This window comes from Ostrea edulis, chromosome 5 (genome assembly GCF_947568905.1).
Source record: "Ostrea edulis chromosome 5, xbOstEdul1.1, whole genome shotgun sequence".
NCBI lineage: Eukaryota > Metazoa > Mollusca > Bivalvia > Ostreida > Ostreidae > Ostrea > Ostrea edulis.
Genome location: NC_079168.1, coordinates 28,178,643 through 28,183,720, shown reverse-complemented (window position 1 = coordinate 28,183,720; position 5,078 = coordinate 28,178,643). Strand labels below are relative to the sequence as shown.

The 5,078-nt window shown below is 35.8% G+C and overlaps 1 protein-coding gene across 1 annotated transcript in view; it reads left to right on the top strand.

Moving 5' to 3' along the window:
• The first annotated feature begins 83 nt into the window (after window positions 1–83).
• The window catches only part of LOC125648930 (uncharacterized), a 16,194-nt gene continuing 11,199 nt past the window's right edge, over window positions 84–5,078 (top strand). The window contains exon 1 of the mRNA XM_056166036.1: window positions 84–239. The gene's annotated coding sequence lies outside the window, so the exon portion shown is untranslated. The remainder of the gene's footprint in view (window positions 240–5,078) is intronic.

Sequence of the window (5,078 nt, the reverse complement as noted above, 5' to 3'; positions counted from 1 at the left end):
GTGAATTTTTTTTTCAATTTTTCAAGACATTGAGGTTGTATTTTAAAAAAATATTTCTGTAGGGAGGGGGTGACTCCACTGTTATTTTTCTATACAGGTGGAGGATGGGGGGGGGGTGGACGTCCTTATCCCGGTAGATTTAATTGGAGAGTGCACACAGAGGCTGGAATCCAACAGCAACACAAGTTGAATCAGTACCTAAAGAATTGAGGCTTTGTTATTGTCATGAAACTGAACAGGTTAGGCTAACCAAATACATATATACCAGAACACCATGTGCCACATCACTCATCCAAGCTACTGCATCTTCTCATGAAAAATAATTGCCCCCCACCCCCTTCTCTAGTGGCCCCATCTTGAGCCAGGGGACTTTGGTGTAAACAACTTCAATCTACACTGCTTGAGGATGTACAACAGAAATACATTAGTATTATGTATCTAGTAGTTACTATATAGGTACAAAATCTGTGTTGGATGTTTAAAAAATACCCCATTATAATTCTCATAATGGGATGATAACAGACAGGCACACATAATATATGTTTCATACAAAAAACAAATGGGCAGGCATTACCAAATAAAAATTCTAACCATTTAAACTTGTAGAAATTAAGGTCTAGATACTGTTAAATGGAATACATCACCTTCTCATAAGGAACATTTGCACCAAGTATGAATTTATCGTATGGAAGCATATAAAAATGGTGAGACGTACATAAAAAAATTTAACATTTACAGTGACCTTGGAGGTACGACCTTGGATTAAGGTTATAACACACCAGCTTCCCGAAAGGAACATTTCCACAATATATTACCACTCAACATATAGAAGTTGTGGCTCAGACAAAGGATTACAGACAATGCTGTAACATGATTTGTCAATAATGGACATATATAAAAACGCACCATCATGGTTCTTTGAGTTTTTTTAAATGTAAAAGCACTATTGTGACCCTACCTCAACCCCAAGGATCCCAGAGGTCATGGTTTGATTTGTTCCTACATACCAAATGAGGATTTGCTTGTTTATTAATTGGACACATTAATACTCTTGTGGTCCTTCAGGGAAAACAATTTTAAGAATTCTCCTACAATGAAAACATTTACCTATCAAATCTACATAAAAATCTTAAAAGAAAAGACTTTTTGACATCATACAGTTGCTTCTTTAATAACAAGAGGCCCATGGGCTACATCGTGCACCTGAGTCACCTTGGCCCATATTTAAAGATTTTCCCTATACATGTATATTTGCATGTAAAACTTTTATTCCTATTGTGGTTGCAACCTACTCTCAGGGGACATGATTACTACAAACTTTAATCTGCACTATGTCAGGAAGCTTTCATGTAAATGTAAACTTTTATGCCCCAATGGTTTTTGAGAAGAAAATGTTTGAAAGCTTTTTTTCTATATACTTGTATGTAAAACTTTCACCCCCTATTGTGGCCCCATAGTACTACTCCCAGGGCTCATGATTTGAACAAACTTGAATCTGCACTATGTTAGGAAGCTTTCATGTAAATTTCTACTCTCCTGGCCCAGTGGTTCTTGAGAAGATTTTCCCTATATATTTCTATGTAAAACTTTGATCCCCTATTGTGGCCCCATCCTACCCCTGGTGGTCATGATTTGAACAAACTTGAATTTGCACTATGTCAGGAAGCTTTCGGGTAAGTCTTCTGGTCCAGTGGTTGAGAAGATTTTTAAATGACCCCACCCAATTTTTGTGATTATCTCCCTTTTGAAGGGGGCATGGTCCCTCATTTGAAGAAACTTGAAATCCCTTCACCCAAGGATGCTTTTTGCTAAGTTTGGTTGAAATTGGCCCAGCGGTTCTGGAGAAGAAGTCGAAAATGTGAAAAGTTTACAGACGGACAACAGGCGATCAGAAAAGCTCACTTGAGCTTTCAGCTCAGGTGAGCTAAAACAGAAAGAGTACATATTCATATCTAGTGATCAGTCATTCAAAAAATTAATTTGTTAAACACTACTCTTATCTATTCACAAATACTTTGGAGTTGATATTAAAAAGCAAGAGATGTTTGTAAAACACACATGCCCCCATGGTGCAAAATTGAAAAGTGTTATACACACACATCAATTAATTGATAGTAGTATCATCAATTCAAAATATTGAGCAGACAATATCTTCCTATGTCAAGAGTGAATTTACCATGTGACCTAAAAATCAATAGGGGTCATCTACTCCTTATGCTGTACCCGTGTACCAAATTTGGTGTCAATCAAGCAAATAATTCTTAAAATATAGGAGACAATATATTGCTATGTCCAGTTCAACAATTGACTTTTGACCTCAAAATCAATATGGATCATCTTCTCCTGAAGATGTACAAGTGTAATAAGTTTGATGTCTGTCAAGCAAAAGAGTTATCAAGATATTGAGTGGACAGTATATTACCATGTCCAGTTTCACCTTTGACCATGTGACCTCAAAATCAATAGGAGTCATCTCCTCCTGAATATACACCACTGTACTAAGTTTGATGTCTGTCAAGCAAAGGGTTCTCAAGATATTGAACGGACAGTATATTCCTATGTCCAGTTTGACCTTTGACAATGTGACCTCAAAATCAATAGGGGTCATATTCTTCTGAAGATGTCCTGGTGTACCAAGTTTGATGTCTGTCAAGCAAAGGGTTCTCTAGACATTGAATGGTCAGTATATCCCTATGCCCAGTTTGACCCTTGACCATATAACCTCAAAATCAATAGGGGTCATCTACTATTTAGGATGTACCAGTGTACTAAGTTTGATGTTTTTCAAGCAAAGGGTTCTCAAGATATTGAGCGGACATTATATTCCTATGTCCAGAGTAGATTGACCCTTGACTTTTGACCTGAAAAACAATAGGGGTCCTCTTCTACTCATAACCAACCCACATATGAAATATCATTATCATCAAGTGAATGGTTCTCAAGATATTGAGCGGACAACATGTGGTCTACCGACCGACCGACAGGTGCAAACCAATATGCCCCTCTTTTTTGAAGGGGGGCATAAAAAGATGCTGGAGTTCCTCATTTTGCTATATGGCCTGCTTCATCCCTCTAAAGACGGAGAAAATGTGACAATGACACAGGGTCGGACGCCATATTAGTTTCTCGTATATTAAGGCTTTTGTGGAACAGGATTATGGAGCGCCAAATTAACATAAACTCAAATAATTGAAGATATCTTCAATTATTTGAAGATATCATCAATTCAATTATTGCTCTTTTTAATTGAATTAATGCGCGCTTTAAATCAATTATTGCTCTCATCAAATGAATTAATGCGCGCTTCAATTCAATTACTGCTCTCATCAATTGAATGAATGCGCGCATCAATGCGCGCATTAATTCAATTATTGCTCTCTTCAATTCAATTGATGAGAGTATCAATTGAATTAATGAGAGCAATAATAGATTTGATGTGCGCATTAATTCAATTATTGCTCTCTTCAATTCATTTGATGAGAGCATCAATTTAGTAGAAATATTGCTCGCAATAATTAATTTAGAGCTTGGTATAAATAATTTTATGATCTCTTTAATTCAATTGAAGATATCTTTAAATCATTTACAATGCTTTTGTATAAGGAATTAATGCGCGCATCAATTCTTTTAAAGAGAGCAACAATTCAATTAAAAATATCATTAATTCAATATTGTGGATATGTTGAATTGAAGATATCTTTAATTATATAGTTGCTCTCTCTAAAAGAATTATTGCTCTCTTCAAATGAATTAAAAGATATAACTAATTCAATTGAAGAGAGCAATAATTGAATTAATGCGCGCATTAAATCAATTATTGCTCTCATCAAATGAATTAATGCGCGCATCAATTCAAGTATTGCTCTCATCCATTGATTTAATGCGCGCATTATATCAATTATTGCTCTCTTCAATTGAATTGTAGCGCGCATCAATTCAATTGTTGATATCATTAATTCATTTGAAGAGATCATTAATTCCAATTAAAGCGAGCATCAATTCAGCTGAAGAATTAATGCTATCATCAATTCAATTAATGCGCGCAATAATTCAGAATTGAAGATATCATTAATTATTTGAAAAGATCTTTAATTAAATTGCTGCGCGCATATTTAGCGCTACATTTTTTTGTAAAGAAGTGCTGAGATCCACAACACTTTGAGCCAAGTGACTGCATGTTGATTGATTGAATATTGTTTAACGTCCCTCTCGGGACAGTTTCCTCTCACTTCGCTAGATATATACGGACAAACGCTATGTACAGCGATTGTCGGTATATATCGGTTTGGTTTTAATCAGACTGCTCTCGAGAATATTTCACTCATATCACTGGTATTAAACTGATGATAGTAGCGATCGTTACTATCATCCCAAGATGGCGGAAGGAAATTCCGGTAAGACCACGTTTACTTATTATATCTATTTGTATTGTTTATTTGCGAATGATATTAGGTAAGAAATATCATACACTAGCAACAATTACGATCAGGTGTTATTTTATCTTTTATACGGCTCATATGAACAGAAAATTCGTCGTTAACAGCGAGGATGATAGTATAACGAAAGTAAAAACAAAGATGATAGTAACGGAAATAAAAGATGATAGTAACGTGAACTTTTGAGTCGCATTAATTAAACATTGTTGTTTGTACACATCTCCTATTTTTAACTGTCATTTTTGATTTTCCCCTCTTTTCTATAAGTAGAGGGACGGAAGGACCTTTTTTCGGGACTCCGGGATTGGCTTTTTTTTTTTCAGCGGGAATTCGGGATTAACCTTATTAGGATTCGGGATTTGCCTTTTTTTTTTTTCTTTTCGGGATGCTGGATTATAATTTTTTTCCTCGAAATTCAAATCTTGGTAGCGATCATTTTCTTTCAAAATTGAAGAAACGTCCTGTAGTAATTGACAAAGTTCTGTATCAAGTATAATCTCAGCGAGATTCGTCGAGGCTGGATATTTGGACTGACGCCTCTTCCGAAGAGGCGTCAGTCCAAATATCCAGCCTCGACGAATCTCGCTGAGATTATATCAAGTATGGCTGTCTGGGTGGACTGCTCACAAGTTTTGGTTAAAT